This window comes from Anabrus simplex, chromosome 12, assembly GCF_040414725.1.
Source record: "Anabrus simplex isolate iqAnaSimp1 chromosome 12, ASM4041472v1, whole genome shotgun sequence".
In the NCBI taxonomy this organism is placed as follows: Eukaryota; Metazoa; Arthropoda; class Insecta; order Orthoptera; family Tettigoniidae; genus Anabrus; species Anabrus simplex.
In genome coordinates, this window is record NC_090276.1 from 43,666,623 (window position 1) to 43,686,936 (window position 20,314).

At 41.0% G+C, this 20,314-nt stretch overlaps 1 protein-coding gene across 1 annotated transcript in view; it reads right to left on the reverse strand.

Annotated features, from left to right (window-relative positions):
• Window positions 1-20,314, reverse strand: part of hiw (highwire) — an 815,007-nt gene that overhangs the window by 381,422 nt on the left and 413,271 nt on the right. The gene's annotated exons all lie outside the window — the stretch shown is intronic.

The window sequence follows — 20,314 nt, forward strand, 5'->3', positions numbered from 1 at the left end:
ATTTAAAATAATCAACGGACCAAACTCACAATGTTGAAAGTTAAAATACTTCCCAAATCCGTCCACTGACTAGAAGTCAAAAAGACGACGATGAACAATGATTATGAACTTAAAAGAATCAGTGGATCCGACCCGCAATGCCCACCTTCCCGTAAAATAACTTAAAATAACAACGGTATAAATTGAACAAGGGACTGATTCCAAAGCAAAATCCGAAATTTATGAAGCTTGTTGTCTAAAGGGGTCCAAAATCCAGGTCACCAGCCCCTCATAATAGTACTAATTACTAGTAGTCTCATGATTCTAATGTCATCACCCCTTGGTCTCCCCTTTTAGTCGCCTCTTATGACATGCAGGGGATACCGTGGGTGAATTCTTCATCTGCGTCCGCTACTCACAGAGGAGTGAACGCAATATTCATTTCGAAGATCACAACAGAAATAAGTCGGTAGTTACAGTAATGCATTTCCGATTTAAATACACATATTGGTTGTATCCGTCATTGTAAGGGAATAGTTTAAGGTACAGTTGTAAGTAGCAGCCAGGTGTAAAAGACTCGAAAAGCCATCTTTTGGTTAGCCGACCGACTCAGGCTCCGGAAATTTCCACGAACCTTCTGGCGCGTAGCCATCTCGTTCGTTGTTTTGGTCGGTGTCTGTCAGTTTGAATAAAAACCCACACAGTACGTGTAATCAGCCGATAATATTAATTCAATTCAAGTAGTGAAGTAAGTGGAGTAACGACGACATAATGAATGCTGTAAGGTGGTACCGGCGGTAAATACTGGTTTAAGGGGGCCACGTTAACAAGATTATCAAGTCCTTTAGCCACTTGAAAGGAGAGATACGTTTTTTAATGCTTACGTAGATGATAAGACTTAACTATAAGTGATAACGACTTCACTACAATCCGACTGGACCACTTATGCAACTAAAGGACAGAGTTCTTAAGGTCAAGAAGGAAGTCAAACAATAAATTAAAAGGAAAAATGTCATTTTTTAAAATATTTGAAGTTTCACTCGTTAAATTAAACAGAGAAAAAGGAATGTCTTGTGTATGTTCTTGAGCAATGCTTTAATTACTTAGTAAATCGTAGTGATTTTTGTCACGATTGTACAGACAGTTCTTCTTCTTTATGAAGAAGAAGAAGGTGATGATGATAAATTGATCAATCAATTGGTTGATTAAGAGAATGAATGAGCAGTGAGGACGTAAATATAAATATTTAACATATATCTTTTGAAGGTGCTCAAATACGTCAGCCACGCGTCGGTAGATTTACTGGTACGTAAAAACTCCTGCGGGACAAAATTCCGGCACCTCGGCGTCTTCGAAAACCGTTAAGGTAATTCGTGGGACGTAAAGCGAATAACATAATCATTTATTTATTTACTGGTTTGGGGAAGTAAGTTCATTCCCGCAACTACGAATATTCGCCTGATGCAACTGCTCACCCGCTCTACAGCCAAGTCAGAGAAGTAGCAAAGATGACTACGACCAGGGGTACAATAAATAAAATCAGCTGTTCATTTCAGTTTATAACTGTCATATCGCAAGCATCTATTATACTATTTGCTTTACGTCGCACCGACACAGACAGGTCTTATGGCGACGATGGGATAGGAAAGGCCTAGGAGTGAGAAGGAAGCGGCCGTTGCTTTAATTAAGGTACAGCCCGAGCATTTGTCTGGTATGAACATGGAAAACCACAGAAAACCACCTTCAGGGCTGCCGACAGTGGGATTCGAACTCAATATCTCCCAGATTCAAGCTCATACCTGAGGGACCCTAACCACACGGTCCTCTATTATACTCTACATTAGTGTTCGCGAATATGGAAAGTTTAAAGGACCATTTTAGGCATCTTCTTCTCTGTTACTATCGCAAGGGCTGTGCTGTTTACACCCAAGGGTAGCAACGAAGGAATCAGCACAAGAACATTATCCCGTAATTGAAGGAACTGTCCGAAGAGGCTTGTTCACGTTCTTCTTTGTTAAGAGGTTATCCGCATGATAATTTTCTGAAACGGCTGATAATGGGAAGTGGATTACGTACCATACGATAGATACTTTCGATATCATAGTTACTTACCGCATGAACAGCTATGTTACTGTACCCTTGAAAGTGATAATCTCGACAACTTCTCTGCCTCGAGTGTATAGCGGGTGTGCAGCTTCATCAGGCGAATCTGCGTGGAATCCAAACAATGGAACATGACTTTCCATTTCAAATTCCCACGTGAATTGGCCAGGACTTGAAACACTAATCTCTTCATTCTTATTCTTCTTCTTCTTCTTTCCGGCTTTCTCCCATTTATTTTGGGGTCGCTACTACCTATGGACTTGGTCCAGTTTTACACCCGAACACCCTTCCTGATGCCAACCCTAGGCGGCGGCGGTGGAGGAAAGAGCCATCCTTATTACCACTAATCGGACAGGAAAAAATGGTAAACGAAGGTCTTGGTCAAAAAGGACAAGAGCCACGGAGGTCATGGAAATTAGATACTTTCTAGGCCTCCACACGCTATACCGTCGCGGTCGGAAAAAAACCAGGAATTAACAAAGTGAAGTCGGATAGGATAGATGAAAGTGAGGAGCTCTATGTGAAGAGATGGATTCACTATTGCATGTATGTATGATGGTTGGTGCTGTACTGTAAGTGAATAGATGAAAACGTTGAGATGAACACCAATACCCTGAACCCGGACCAGATGAATTAACCAGATGCGGTTAAAATCCCCGGCCTGGGCAGGAATCGAACTCAGGACTCTTTGAGCATAAAGCCGCTACGATGACTATTCAGCCAAAGAAAATAATAATAATACTGAAGGACAGATTCCCAAAACGGGGAGATACATATGTGTTTAGGACATCATCTGTAAACATTTCTTGTATATATGTATGTTGTAACTATTTCTGTTGTAAATATTTGTAGATATAGTTTCCTAATCAAGAGGATGACTCCTTGCTTAGGCCGAGTCAGCCTATTATGTTACCGGCACAAGCCGAGCCTCCCTAAATGGATGTAATAATAATAATAATAATAATAATAATAATAATAATAATAATAATAATAATAATAATAATACGTCTGTTCTAACTGTTAAGTCTTAACAGCTACAGTGGTACAGTAGCAGACCTGTTGCTGGGCTAGTGTATACCTGTTATTCGCTTTTAGAAAAGTAGCGAAAGTAACTTGTAGGGAGTTCTTCACAGGCCGGATCCCTACTGTTTATGCAAATCTCGCAGCGGAACTGTTATCTGGGCTACAATATACTTGTTACTTCTTCAGCAAGTTTGCATTCTTACCTATTATTGCCTAAACATTCAGGCTCTAGTTACTTGATTAAAAAAAAAATCTATTTTTGTTTCCTCCACCACTCCTAAAAGTTTCAGTACTGAACTTCCATACACTCTGTTTTTCTTACGTCTACCACAACGATGTAGAAGACAGAGAAAAAAAATACTTTTGAGAGGAAGGAAGAAGAAGTAATATTGAACTCCGTCGCGATCCGGTTAAATAATCTGTACATAATGCCTGTCATAACAACTCAAAGTCCTTTCGTGTAAATACGCACCTCGTACTGCATTAACCTTGGTTTCCTTGAAGACGTGCCTGGTGGCAGGACACCGAGAATGGAAAGGGCTATAGAGTAACAACCTGTTATGTTGCAGAACCGGTTTCGAGTCTCCTTTTCCAGTCAGGTCAATACAGCATGACCAAACTGGGCTGGGGCTGGCCCGTCGTCGTAAAGGCTATGTACAAAAAGTCAGTGCATTTATCACTTGAATTGAGGTATTTCGTGCAGTACTTTATTGTTTAGTGAAATTCGACGCCCTCCAAAAAGCCATCCACATTTTTAATACCGTGCCGATTGTAGGACCCCATTCAAGACGAGATCAGAGGCGATGCAAATCATGGTAAATGTATGCGATTTGTATCAAATATTAGTTTTATATAGTCACTGGGACCAAAGCAAAGATATCAGTTCACTTCAAAAGGTTAGGACGAAATGTCACTTCAACTAGTGTTTGAAGCAGTTACAATAGCATTACTTCTTGATTGATGCACGGGCCAAAGAAAAAATGTAGCTTCGACCGAAGTCTGTCTCATTTATGACTGTGATAGTATGGAGCTGCTGAGGTATGGATGGTGCTGACAAGTGATGGGATAATTGAATACTTTCAATAATCGAATAAATAGTCGAATAAAATATAATCGAATGGAAAAATTTACTCCTCGATAGTTTCATTGATTCTAATGGAGATTTGGATGAATAATCGAATGCGAACTATAATCGAATAATCGATTATTTTGTATTCGATTATCCCATCACTAGTGCTGACTGAGCAAAGACTGCGAACCCAGAAGTTTAGGCGCTCAAAGTCGTCGGATTAGGCAGGCAAAATATGTCTAAAACAGGCACTTCAAATTATATAAAAGCTATTTCAAGTAAAATCAGTAACTGCATATGCTAACCTAAGAACATAATGGTGCACACTATCACAGGCATTTCTTCAAAATGTCAGTGTTCCTTTGTACACGCCTAGCAGAAGGAATAGATTAATAATTTACATTATTGCACTTTACCACGATGTGTTTTATTTTCAGGTTACCCGCGTTCAAACTCTGCATCCTATAAAAAGAAATGCAACTTCAAATAATATCGAACCCTACTGTCGGCAAGCCTGAAGATGGTTTTCCATGGTTCCCCATGTTCACACCAGGCAAATGCAGTGACTGTGCCTTACTTTTTTTTTGCGTTTTACGTCGCACGGACACAGATAGGTTTTATGGCGATGATGTACCTTAATTAAGGCCACGGCCGCTTCCTTTCCACTCCTATACTTTCCCTATCCCATCGTCGCCGTAAGACCTGTCTGTGTCGGTGCGACGTAAAGCAAATTGTAAATTTACACTACGAACTAAAACAACCCATTTCTTAAATATATCAGTATTCCAACTGACACTCCTATCAGGGCTTGCATACGGAGATAGTGGGTTCGAATCCCACTGTCGGCAGCCCTGAAGATGGTTTTCCGTAGCTTGCTATTTTCACACCAGGCAAATGCTGGGGCTGTACCTTCATTTTTCTTTTTTTGCTAGTTATTTAACGTCGCACCGACACTGTACCTTAATTAAGGCCACGGCCGCTTCCTTCCAACTCCTACGCCTTTCCTATCCTATCGTCGCCATAAGACCTATCTGTGTCGGTGCGACGTTAAGCCACTAGCAAAAAAAAAATCTCCTATCAGACGGAATATATAAATAGTTTATAATATTGCACTTTCCTACGGCTTTTCTTTCTCTTTTTCAAATTCTTCGTGTTCAAATTCTGCCTCCTATCAGACAAAATAGATTTCATTGCTGATGTAATCGGAGTGTATTTAAAACAAGCTACAGTATTTTTGCTAAGAAACCACCCTTCAAAACTTGAAATTTGTATTTTCTAGAATCCTAGATTTCCAGACATAGTCCGTTTGCATTTTTCAATTACAGCACTTTTTCCACTTCAGCGATTCAGCTACGCGAGTTAGACCGTTCCTGCCTCTCGCACGGGTGAACAGTTCTTTCACCTCATGAATTGATGCAGCGTCATCTTGTGGGAGTGTGGCAACTACTTCAGATACCTTGTCGTAATTCTCCGAGTACTGCAAAGCAGCAGAGATTCTCTGATGAAAGAACATTAGAATAGAACATGAATATGTTATACCAAAACAGCCAGGAAAAGTGAATAATATATCAATAATATTGCTTTACAAGGGAAAAAGAGGCACCTAATGTTATGAAATGCAGAAAAGGCTAAAGTAGGCTAAAGTAGGCAACATTAAAACCGGCCCTGCCATTCCCAAGTATGACAAAATACGTTTCATGTGGTCTAATCCTTTCATAAAACAACCCGGCAAGGAGAGGCATTTTGCCCAACATCCGGGCTCTAAAAATGACTGATGACATTCGGAGCACGATTAGTGCGTCTGGACGTTATGAAAGGTGCTACTCATACAGGAATAGCACTTTCTGACCCAATGAGGAAAGCAACGGGAAACTACGTCATTTCTCGGCATGCCTTCTACGTCTGATCGTGGTATGACCATTGAATTTTGCGATTTCCCTATAACCGCAAAAACTTTGATGGTGCTTTGGGACGATCCAACCAAACTCTGGGCTGAAGACCTAACAGACTGAACCTTTAAAGGAAGGAAAAAATACCCTGGGAAATAATATGGACAAAGTAATGAAAAGTTCTCTCTTCGGAAAGCAAGAACCAAAGCTATGATTTTTTTTTTTTGGTAACGAAACTATGATTCGCGTACCTAGTATTTTTCAACAAGTTACGTCGTCACCGTTTCCCGATGTTGTCTTTACGTCGCACCGACACAGATTAGGTCTTATGGCGACGATGGGATAGGAAAGGCCTAGGAGTTGGAAGGAAGCGGCCGTGGCCTTAATTAAGGTACAGCCCCAGCATTTACCTGGTGTGAAAATGGGAAACCACGGAAAACCATTTTCAGGGCTGCCGATAGTGGGATTCGAACCTACTATCTCCCGGATGCAAGCTCACAGCCGCGCGCCTCTACGCGCACGGCCAACTCGCTCGGTGAAGGAACCAATTCTCTAAACCACGGGTAAATAATGAAAATATCGAGCTCGATTATTATTATTATTATTATTATTATTATTATTATTATTATTATTATTATTATTATTATTATTATTTGTGAAGTGTGGCTATGAAGTTGTTTACGTCTGTTATTATTTGCGTAGTTATGTACGAACTTTATTTGGTATAAATCGTATCTTGTGTAACAAAACATGTGAGGTTATGTCACGACACGTCTGCTGTATGTATATTAATATGACTTTATTTAATGTAAGAACACTTACTTAACAGTATATAATTTATTATTACCTGTAAATATGATATACTGGTATAAATCCAATGTAATGTTGTGCAACACAGGGTAAGGTTCCAGAACAACGTAAATGGCAGTCTAGGGAGTTGGAGTTGAATTGTTAACGATAGTTGCTAGTGAAAGTCTGAACTCATGTTGTGATTTTGTTGTGTTGGTACTTGGTTGACATGCTAATGTTGCAGTCCTCCTCCTCCTCCTCCTCCTTCTTCTTCTTCTTCGTCGTCGTAGAAGTGTTCCGTTCAAAAAAGGTGGATTATTAATGTGTGTGTGTAATGTGTACCGGTATGTCATTTGTAAATAAACCAGTGTACGCGATTAACAACATCGCGTGTGAAAGTCTTTATCAATCTTTGTATAGAGTTGTAATCACAAACACAGTCCCACTCGTTGGCTGAATGGTCAGCGTACTGGCCTTCGGTTCAGAGGGTCCCGGGTTCGATTCCCGGCCGGGTCGGGATTTTAACGTTCATTGGTTAATTCCAATGGCCCGGGGGCTGGGTATTTGTGCTGTCCCCAACATCCCTGCAACTCAACTCAACTCAACTCAACACACAACACTATCCTCCACCACAATAACACGCAGTTACCTACACATGGCAGATGCCGCCCACCCTCATCGGACGGTCCGCCTTACAAGGGCTGCACTCGGTTGGAAATAGCCACACGAAATTATAGTTATTATCACAGGCACATGCTGAAATATATATAGAAATTCGTATCGATTGTCCGCTCGGGGTGCCTGTGATACAGACGAAACAGGCAATTACTGATACATCGATACGGCGACAGTCAAATACACATTGGGATTTGTATCGTGCTACTGATACTTGCAACACGTATTGATACATCATTGTGTATGGACGGTTGGACAGATGTGGGCGCGATCTTCTTCTGTGCATTAGGCTGCAATGAAAATGCAAACACAATCGCGTAAACAGAAAGTAAACGCAATACAGGTCATCACATTGTTAGCTGCTGTAATCATTACATAATCAGAATACCGTAGAGTAAATCGAGTCGGCACCTGCATTCTTTCACGCTTGTTTTACGTCAGAACAATGCACGAGGCAATCCGAACTCACAAATAATAATAATAATAATAATAATAATAATAATAATAATAATAATAATAATAATAATAATAATAATAATAATAATAATAATAATAATAATAATAATAATAATGTTGTTGTTTGGGTGACCAGTAATTAGATCGGTTTGATGCAGCTCCACACCACCCTACCCTATGCTATGCTAACCTTTTCAATTCTACATAACTACTACATCTACTCTAACCTCTTGGTCTATCCGTGCCGTTTTTACCGCGTATACTTCCCTGAAAAACCAAATTAATTCTTGGGTGTTTTAAGGTGCGCTCTGTCATTCTCTCTCTCCTTCTGGTCAAACTTCGCAAAATCGTTCTCCACTCAACAATTCGATTCAGTATCTCTTCGTTTGTGACCTGATCTATCCATCTTACCACATTTCAGAAGCTTATACACTCTTTCATTCTGAGCTAGTTTATCGTCCATGTTTCATTCCCATCCAATGCCACGCTGCAGACGAAAGTCTTCAAAAACATACTTCTAACACCCATATCAATGTTCGAAGTCCGCAAATTTATTTCCCCTTCCTTGCTTGGGCTAGTCTGCATTTTACGTCCTCCTTACTTCTGCCATCGTTAGTTATTTCGCTATCCAAGATATGCATCTACTCCTTTAAGACTTCATTTCTTAATCTAGTAATAATATTCTGCCTCTATGACTGGTTAGCATACTGGCCTTCGGTCCAAGGGGTCCCGCGTACGATTCTCTGCCGAACCGAGGATTTTAACCTTTATTAGTTACTTCCTCTGGCTCGGGGACTAGGTGTGAATGCGTCGTCTTCAACATCAGAATATTCATCCTGGATAGGACCCTAATGCGCACGTCACCTATGGGAGCATCAACTCGAAATGCCAGCACCATACGCAATAATAATAATAATAATAATAATAATAATAATAATAATAATAATAATAATAATAATATCATTGTCGGGCTGAGAGGCTCAGACTGTAGAAGCGCTGAGCTCAAGTTGGCGGGTTCGACCCCAGCTCAGTCCGGTGTATATGGAGGTGCGAATCTTGTGTCGCGAGATTAACCAGCACGTGAAAGTACTACTAACACCCAAACGAAATCAAACCAAGCCCCATGACGCTATAGTCCTGATAAGTCCTGCTCTAACAAGTGACCGCTGTTCAGCCCGAAGGCCTGTAGATTACAAGGCGACGTACGGTCAGCGCGACGAAGACGAAATATCTCAGAGGTTATTCTTGCTTCCTAGATCGAAGAAAACAGCTCATCGTTAGGTAGCTCCTCAACTTATCTCACGTAGTCTGAGCGGGTCTCGAACCAGCCCTCAATTTTTGGGGGAGAATCGAACACGAGGTATCCGGATAAGAGGCAGGCTCGTACCGTTAGACCGCAGGGCGGCTGAAAGATCTCCTGAAATATGAAAACCCACAGCCTGTTTCCAGTCATTCGACCGGATCAGCAATGGAATGAAGCCCCATCTAGCGGCGAGGATAGGAACTGTGCCGGCTGCCGAAGATTGTCGCACTCGTCTGAGGCCATGATTAATGACTGCCAGATGAAATCAAATTATATTGTTCAGCACAAATCTCACATGGAGTAACCGGGATTTGAACCACGGAACCCAGCGGTGAGAGGCCGACGGTCTGTTACCTGAACCACGGAGGCTCTGAAAGATCTAATGGACAAACTTCCGGCATTTCGACGTCTCCCAAAACTAAAAGTAAGTTAGCTACTGGTACGTAAAACATGGTGTTGCAGTAGTTTATTCAGGCTGTTAGGAAACCCGTGACAAATCATCAGATTTCTTCCCGTGGATTTTGGGTTTCCCACCAACTAAGAGACATGAATGTTTCAAAGAATCCTTCCAGGCTCTGAGTCGATGGTGTAACATCCAACATACCGCCCAATTACTGCATATGTTGGCTACACCTGAGTCAACATTTTTAAAAAGAAGGAAGTCATATTTCCAGTCTCCACTTACTTAATGTAACTTTAAAGCTCTTCAGCATGTCGAAAACACACGTAACACTATAACATACATGTAAAAAATACACATCATTAAACAAAGAAGGACGTCGAATCTTCTCCAGACTGCCTTTGGTAGTTTGAAAGGAATTGGAGCTTCTTCATTTGGTTCGTCAGTTTCACATACTGCTACCTCAGTGTACGTGTGTGTGTTTACACACATTCGTTAAGTGTGTTTTGGAGTCATTTCAGCCGCTGCTGATGTTATTCACCAAACTTTTCCGTGATCTCATTCATGATCGTGCTGCGTCATGGCAGTGTAGCAGTAGGTGTCTAACGAATGTCGCTGCCTTGCTAGATATTTTCAAATGCTACTGCCACTTATCTTTCTCTCGTTTAAACATCCATTAGGCCCCAACTAGTGGAACTCATGTAAAAAGGGACAGTGCAAACAGCGACAGACATGTGACGTTAAATGGAAGATCATGAACTAAAGTTAGAAACATTATACTGTGGACTTCAGTAGGAGACGTGTGGCATCATCAGAATGCTCATGTTAAGCTGATCACTGGGGTGTACAGTAGTGTCTCACAAAGTCGACAACTGAGAAAGTGTTCAGGTTGGGAGGTTCATTAACAGAAAAGGTCCTCTCAATTTCAATTACTGTACTGATGGGGTGAAAGTTACTATATGGGGATCACTGTAAATCATCACCATCATCAGTTGGTTTATTCATCGCTGAGCGTCGTGACCTCATTTCTTCACTTCACTGTAAATACCTAGGTGTTAATATAAGGAAAGATCTTCAATGGGGTAATAACATACAGGTAATTGTAAATAAAGCGTACAACTTAAACGCACTCTACAGTGTGATGGTAGTAGTACCAGACCTACCGAGCTCCATAGCTGCAGTCGCTTAAGTGCGGCCAGTATCCAGTATTCGGGAGATAGTAGGTTCGAACCCCACTGTCGGCAGCCCTGAAAATGGTTTTCCGTGGTTTCCCATTTTCACACCAGGAAAATGCTGGGACTGTACCTTAATTAAGGCCACGGCCGCTTCCTTCCTTTTCCTAGCCCTTCCCCGTCCCATCGTCGCCATAAGACCTATCTGTGTCGGTGCGACGTAAAGCAACTAGCAAAAAAAAAAGTACCAGACCTGTAGCTTAGATCCTTTCCAACAGAACAAAGATAGCCTACGCCACCATAGATTAATTGGTAGAGCAACCGACGCGAAATCGGGAGGTTGTGGGTTCGGATCCCACTGGTGTCTGGTTGGCCATTTTTTGTTCTGTACTTAACATCTCTTCAACACGTACTAAATGTACGTAACACGACCTAATAGGTTGAAAGTCGCTTTCGATTAAAGCGTACAGATCTTTGCGTATGGTTATAAGAGTATTTAGAGGTTGCAATACGGATGTAAAATAAAGGACATATAAGTCTCTGCTAAGACACCAACTAGAATATGGTTCCAGTGGGACTCTCACCAAGATTATTTCCTTCGAGAACTGGAAAAAATCCAAAGAAAAGCAGCTCGATTTGTTCAGAGTGTTTTCCGACAAATGAGTAGCGTTACTAAACTGCTGCAAAATTTGGGCTGAGAGGACTTGTAAGAAAGGAGACGAGCTGTTCAACTAAGTGGTATGTTCCGACCTGTCGGTGGAGAGATGGCGTGGAATGACATTAGTAGACGAATAAGTTTGAGTGGCGTCTTTAAAAGTAAGAAAGATCACAATATGAAGATGAAATTGGAATTCAAGAAAAAAATGGGGCAAATATTCGTTTATAGAAGAGGAGTTAGGGAACGGAATAACAACCGGAGATGTTCAAAAAATTTCTTCGCAATTTAAAGAAAAGGTTAGGTAAACAACAGATAGGGAATCTACCACCTGGGCAACTGCCCTAAATGCAGATCAGTGGCGAATGATTTATGATTGACTGATTGATGAAAATGACCTGTTTTACGGACTCGTTATATAAAATTCGTTTCAGTTTATATTAAATTACTGAAACAAGAGATGAACGGACGTAATGAGAGAAGACACGAATACATTTTGAGGGGATTTTTTTGTTTTTGGTTTCACAATTTGCTTTACGTCGCACAGTGCCTGAAAGAAAATATAAACCCGAATCTAAAACAATTGATTAAAACACAACCTACATGTACATGAAATATTTAGTCATATTTTTGTTGTTGGGAAAAATCTTGTAATGCTGGCTCGTCTCTTCCAATCGCCCCTTCATCACGCAGACGTCGGAGGAATAAAATGTCCATGGGGGATGCACCTTGCTCTTCGAAATAACGCAGCATTTATTCAGCAGCCTTCAATCGTTCACTATATTTCATTATTTCCTCTGTCTTTCACCTCCTCGTCCTCAGATTCATTTTCACCTTTCTCTCTGCCGTACAAGTCACTTGTTACCAGGAACGTTGTTATGAATTACAGTATGTTCCAAAAATTACTGCCCCTGGTCATACTGCTCGACCCGTGAAAGTATAGAAATAAAATGATGAGACTTATCCGCTATGGAAAAGGAGGGAAATTCTTAAGATGTCGAGTTTTACGGAATGTCGAGTTACCGGGACTCTACTGTACCTGCCTTGATAGCGTAAGGTGTGACAGAGATCCAGACAAGATTTGAGGTGGCTTCCATTTCATTTAAAAATGTGTGGAACACATCTACTTCGCAGCGTCGATAATTCCATTGCACGCTCGACAATGACCTGCAGGGGCTACGGCCAAACAAGAGATGAACGGACGAAATGAGAGAAGACACGAATACATTTTGAGGGGATTTTTTTTGTTTTTGCTTTTACAATTTGCTTTACGTCGCACAGACACAGATTGGTCTTACGACGACAATAGGATAGGAAAGAGCTAGGAATGGGAAGAAAGGGGGCGGCAGTGGCCTTACGGAAAAACATCTTCAGGGTCGCCGACAGTGGGTTTCGAACCCACTATCTCCCGAATGCAAGCTGGCAGTTACGTGCCACTCGATCGGTAAGTCGGAGAGTTCTCCAGTGATGGGGTGAAGCTTGTAAAGTGGCGAGCCCTCAGCTGAATAGCGGGTTCTGTTGTGTGGGACAAACATGAAGCAGAAGACAAAGAAGAAGGCTGTTTTTCATACGAACAAGTGCAAGAAATCGACAAATTTCTAATTCGTGGCAATCTTAAGGTAAGGTAAGGTTTATTCTGCCCGAAGGCGGGTCCGAACCTCCGCAGAGGTGTTCCTGAGCCGGAGTTTACGTGCGGTAGGGTGGCCAGTTCCTTTCCGCTCCTCCATTCCCTTACCCCCCACCAACAGCACGTGGCAACCTATCCAACTCCTGACCACGCCCAATGTTGCTTAACTTCGGAGATCTCACGGGATCCGGTGTTTCAACACGGCTACGGCCGTTGACGTGGCAATCTTAATAGATAGATATTTAGATAGATAGAGATATAGATGTCTGTTTGACTACCACTTGCGTTGACCAGTAATCCTTTTGTTGGAGGGACTTAGTAGGGACATAATAATAATAATAATAATAATAATAATAATAATAATAATAATAATAATAATAATAATAATAATAATAAATAATAGGCGGTATATAAATGGGATGCAAGAACACAGGAATTGGAGTTGACAGTTCAGTCTTTGCGGATGACACTGTGGTTCTGTCACAGTCAATAGAGAAGGCACGGAACCAAATTGCCCATGTCCAGGAAGAAGCAAGTAAGACAAGGCCTACGAATCTACTTCGAGAAGACACAATACATGACCAACATAAAAACAGCACCCAGATGCATGTCAGTTGAGAGGGAAAGGATTCAGAAAGTAGAGAAATTCAAATATCTGGGGGAGAGGAGAGACAATAACCTGCTAGAAAGAGAGGCACTGTTATCGAGAATCAAGAACATGAAGTTGGCATATAAACTAACTATGAACACTTACAACAACAAGAATATCTCGATCAATGCAAAACTCAAGACACTACCAGACAGTGATCCTCCCGGAGGCTTTATATGCAGCAGAAAGTTTGAACCTGATAAAAATAGAATTGGTCAAGAAGTTGGAATTAGTGGAGAGAAAGATTCTGAGGAAAATACTGCGGCTCCAAAGAACACAGGATGGATCATAAGGAAAGAAATGAAGCCAAGAATTATATCTCAAAATGGAGAAGATCTTAGGTACCATCCGGAAGAGGAGAGCCATGTTCTTCGGATATGTCTACAGAATGAACCCGGGAAAACTGACCAGTCAGCTAATAAGGTTTTTGGAGACCAGGAAAAGTAAAATGCGCTGGTATCAGAAGGTGAAAAAGGACCTGGAAGAAATGGGAATACAAGGAACGGGAAATCAGCAACAGGGATGCTTACAAGTCGATGATCAAGGCCGCCAAGAAGTTTCAGGAAGAAAATTACATCCCGTACTCAAGCACCATAGACAGAAGAAAGGAGAAGATTGCAGAATGAAAGGATGAAGGAGAACTGGACGAGGATCAAAGCCCGGAAACAGACGAAGCTGAATTCGAATTAACGTGGTCCATAGTCGGCCAAAATGATAGAAGAAGAATCAAACCAAAATCACACACCATAGCCTGCCAACCGACCGTTGCTCAGCCCGAAGGTCTGCAGATTACGAGGTGTCATACGATCAGCACGACGAATGTTCTAGGCCGTTATTCTTGGCTCTCTAGACCGGGGTCGCTATCCCACCGTCAGACAGCTTCTCAACTGTAATCACGCAGACTGAGTGGACCACGGACCAGCCCTCAGATCCAGATAAAAATCCGTGACTTGGCCGGAAATCGAACCCGAGGCCCCGGGTAAGAGGCAGGCACGCTACCCCTACCCGCGGGTCCAGATAATAATAATAATAATAATAATAATAATAATAATAATAATAATAATAATAATAATAATAATAATAACACGCAGCGGATTATATAGAGTTCACGAGTAGAAAATGTATTCAAGGCCGCACAACGATCCTGTTTAAGGAGTTGCATAAATATTAGGGGCACGGTCCTTTGAAAACCTTATGAAACTCTTTAAATCGACTAGCATGTGTCCAGTTGACCACAAATCATAAGACTTGCAATAGGCAGCCAACAAAGAACAAAGAAAAAATACAGATGCAGAGGAGGAAGAATAAAAATGTGTTTATTTTGATATAATAAATAAAAAGCTCTTTCGATGTTGTTTGTCCGGAGGGAGGGTCAGTTACTAAGGATGTCGAAGAATACAGCAAGTACGATCAATGTGGAGGGCTGTTTGGAGCCCAGCAGTCCAGACAGTCAGACAGAGAGAGTGAAAAGCAGGGGTGACTCCATTATTGATCTCAATGTACCGCGGGAGGTAGGGAACTCCACAAATAGGGGTATACAATGTATATACATATCATGAACAGGATTTTAAACATCAGAAATTGAAAATCTGTAGTCTACTGTCCTATTTATGTATGGTGTGTGTGAGTGTGATTCGTCTGTCAACTTGAACGACTGTAATAATAATAATAATAATAATAATAATAATAATAATAATAATAATAATAATAATAATAATAATAATAATAACGGCCAGTACTCAGGAGGTAGTGGGTTCGAACCCCACTGTCGGCAGCCCTGAAGATAGTTTCCCATTTTCAGGCCAGGCAAAATGCTAGGGCTGTCCCTTAATTAAGGCCACGGCCGCTTCCTTCCCACTCCTAGGTCTTTCCTGTCCCTCTGTCCCCATACGACCTATCTGTGTCGCAGCGACGTAAAGCAACGTGGAAAAAGAAGGAGAAGAAAAAGAATTAGGGAACCGATATGTAAAGGAAAACCGAGGGGAAAGCTTCCTCAAGGACGCACGACGCTCCTGTTTAAGGAGTTGCACAAACATTAGGGACACGATCCTTTAAAACCCCTGAAATATGAAACAGGGATTCTAAATTAGGGATGTGCCACAAAATTCTGCACAGCGAAATATTGTGCCACGAACTAAAAAGTTTGTGAACCCCTGACCTAGACACTGAAATTAATTAATTAAATAATTAATGGCGTGCGGCCTCTTTCGAGTTGAAGCCGTATAGACGACCTGCGCGTCTGAGGATGGGGTCCTAACTATGATGAATTTTAATAATCATGACGGCACACACATCCAGTCCCCGAGCCACTACATTTAACCAATGAAGCTTAACATCCTCGACTCGACAGGGATTCGAACCCAGGACCTCTTGGACCAAACGCTAGCATGCTAACCATTTAGCCCTGGAGCGGGACAACACTGAAATAAAATTGGTTGTTATCACGTACTCCATAGAGGCTCAACTCGAAAGGCAAAATATCAATATTATTATCATCATCATCATCATCATCATCATCAGTATTTGGCAAGGAGGATGCAAATACCCGCCACTCGTCAATTTCAGTTTGACCGGAATTTTACCGAAGTTAACGACAGTGTCAACCTCAATCTGTAGGTCCTAGCAACCTCAGTCGCCATCAAACCCGCAGTCTTCGAAACAGAAAGAGAATACTAATCGACTGCGCCACGGCAGTCGGCTCCCTGTTCTTGTTTTCATTCTGGTTGGTATTCACGGTCAGTTGACAAGGGTGGTGCTTACAGTGGTCACTAGTAATCTGGCACGTCTTACCATACCGGAGCGTGCTTGTTTAAAATGAACAGAAGTCAAACAATCCGACAACTACACTTCTGAAATCATTTGGTGATCTTCCGCCAGCCATTCTCAAGCAGTGTGCTATGCTGAGGGATTCGTATTCCCGTAACATTTCAGTGAAAGATTTGTTGAAATTAAATAAGAACACAGAAGGTAACTGTTCCTTTTTTTATTTATCTTACGAATAAATAAATAAATAAATAAATAAATAAATAAATAAATAAATAAATAAATAAATAAATAAATAAATAAATAAATAAATAAATAATAAATAAATAAATAATAAATAAATAAATAAATAAATAAATAAATAAATAAATAAATAAATAAATAAATAAATAAATAAATAAATAAATAAATAAATAAATAACTCTTCCATCTACCGAGCGGAGTGGCCGCGTGTGTTAACGCGCTACAGCTATGGAGCCAAGTTTTGAATTCGGAAGACGAGTGGGTTCGAACCCCACCGTCGTTCCTGAGATACCGTGGTTTCTCATTTTCACTTCCAGGCCAGGCCACGGCCGATTCCTTCCACCTGCTTACTCAATCTCATTCACCATCATTCATTTCAACTTCATTAACTGAGATTGGCGTCAGGATGGGCATCCGGTCGCAAAACGTGCCACAAATTTCACCTCGCATCATCTGCGACCCCATATCAGGAAACTGGACTTTCCTCCCATTCACGGATGACCAGCAACTGGGAAGATGGAATTCAATGAGTGCATTCATTACTGACCCATTTTAGCCTATCGTCCTATTTTGAGGACACTGCATTCATTCTCCTTTTGAAATACTGTATTTTAAAAATCGTAATTGGTGAACTTCATACTGAATATTAAATTATGAACTCTCCTATTGTCAGTTTTGGCAGAAAATATGTTGATTTACTAATAGCGTGAATAAATTTATCGTATTTTCATACTGTTCAGGAGGCTTTGTCTAATGGCAATCCCTGAATGGGGAAAGCATATTATTAATCAAGCAATAAAAATATGAAATTATCATAAAACATATACGAACAATTTTGGCCTGTTATTCCTTTTGCTCCTAACATGCATTTATGAAATACTTTTCAATATCTACACAAGTGTAGAACCTCCAATACATTGCAGAGGAGTTTCGGCAAACTCCAGGTAGTTGAGCTTAACAGGCAACAGTATTGTTTATTGTAAACAATACTGTACATATATATGATTGTTTTTAAAGTGATTTGATAGAATCTGAGGATGTTCTTGTACAACGAAACATGTCATTCTTTGTATGTTAGTGTGTTTTTTACAGGTATGTTTATAGTGTTATAATTTACATTGTATTTGCTGTGTGTTTGACAGACTGAAAAGCCTTTGTTACATTTAACTAAGTCAACACTGGAAAACATGGCTTCATTCTTAACAAATTAACAAATTTTAAAAATTGTCAGTTTCCTATTTATATCGCATTTTAGTATAGATTTCGCATTTTATCGAGATTTCAAAACACATTAAAAAGCGCGCAAAATGAAAATATGAAAGGGCAAGCCTTTACAAGCATTTCGCGAAATATCGTTTTTGCGCCCCTAATCATATTATAAATCGAACCAAAGATCTTTCGTAGGGTTATTAAGATTGTAATCTAGTTTCTATCTGTATTTTTGTATCAGCTTGTCCTAGCTCGTGGTAGAACTTCCGCCCAAATAATAAATAAATCATCTTTTTTAAAAATACCACCCCATTATCCGGCTCATTGAGAACTAGAGCAGGCCATCTGTTGGCTTACGTACCGCTTATTAATAAAGCGAGGGAACGTTCAGAGAAAGAGTTGCCGGCGAGGACAAGGGTAAATACAAGCAGCAACTGTCATTAACTCGGGCCGACCCGCATAAACAGTCTAGGAGCCCGCATGAATGGATGACATAACACACGAACGTCAGTACTCGAAGAACGTTCTCTGATGTTAACAGGTGGAACAAAAGCCTCCTGTGATATCGGCCGACGTCACTCGGCCCAGGACTTAAAAGATAATACTAGTATACTATGCAACGAACTTATATAGGCATATAATTATTAAGGCGCGATTTTCATAATGTTCAAATGAGCGTCTTAATGACCACTAGTGGGACCCGTTCTGCCATCTAGTGAGTATATTTAGAAGCTGGGGAAGGTCAGAGAATCAAAGAGCATCTAGCAGAGAATAAATAGTATTCTTCCATGATCAGAGGAAGTGTATACTCTCTGGCTTGACAGGTAGTGATCAAACATAGCTGCATGCAACCACATTACTAAGGATGAAAATAGCATATATTAGACTATTAATGAAAGTACAGAATGTATTGCGGGCTAGGGTAAGCCTTCCCATGCAATTACTGGAGTTGTCATTTAGTGACTGGATTTTAGGATTACTCAAAGTCGACTGAACTTACAGACCTGTCAGTGTCTGATGATTTACCGGCAGGTAATTCCGGAGGGAATAAAAAAGAATGAAACATATCAGTCCATTAGAACGGCCGGGCAGACTGGACAAAGCTGCTTTTAATAAACTTTTTTTTAAAAATATATAGATTATAGGCAAGATGCATACGCCTGTTTTTCTTCGACCGTAATTAAATGTCTAAATGTTGTGTTTTTCCAACATTTCTTACTTTATTGAATTATATCTGAATGGATGAACTTTTCTAAACTTTTCGTACTCATTCCTTACCCTGAAGTTGCAGGGCGGGTCTCTTGAGAGAATAACGCCCTCTCTCATGGCAAGGAGATTTGTAGAAGTAATACGAGTAGCGGACAACCATACTTGATGTTTGAATCAGGTGAATTTAGAAGAAATATATAACTATGTTCCTTTTGCCCAAGGGGTCCCGAGTTCGATTCTCAACTGGACTGGGGATTTTAATCTTCATTGGTTAATTCCTCTGGCTCGGGGACTGGGTGTGTGCCCCGTCTTATACACTACATATCAAGCTAGGTCACCGTTGGACGTCAACTCAAAAGATCTCAACCACGTCTCTCCGCAGGCCACATACCATTCTTCTTCTTCTTCTTTGTCGTTTGGGCCTATGAAGACCACGGGGCTCCTGTTTTCTCGTTACCTGGGCCTTCTGTTTTCTCCTCTTCCAGTATTCCTTCATTTTCTGGCTGTGAGCCAGCTTTTTTACCTCCGTTCACACACGTCTGCAGGTCGCCGTGTTCTCCCTACTAGTAAGTGACGTTGGAAAAATCCCCGCTAGATGGGGGCTTCATTCATTCCTTCCATTCCTGATCCGGTCGAATGACTGGAAACAGGCTGTGGATTTTCATTTTCATGATTTGCCGAAACTCGTACGGGATCCCGAGATGTTCCAGATCCGACCTGACCGAAAAGATCCACTTGTTCCTGGAAGCCTACTCTCTGCCACAGCGAAGATCCTGTTGGTAAGTCCGCAGGGGTTAATGCGGGTTAGGTGCCCGTAGAAGACCAGGCGCCTCTTTCCTGAAGTTCGTAAAGCTCATCGCTGTGCCGAATTCTGTAGGTGCCTCCCTCTTCTCTTGCGGGTCCTAGTAGTATTCTCCTCAGGATCTTCCTCTCCTTGAGTTCTAGTCTCCTGTGTATTATTATTATTATTTCTTCGTTAAGCCCAAATAAGGAGCGCGACTGAACTTATTCAACTGATTTTGTTGCCTTTTTCTTCTCCCAAAATATCTTCATCTTCTCGCTGTGGCTTTACTTGCGATCTTCTGACCAGGTTTGATTGGT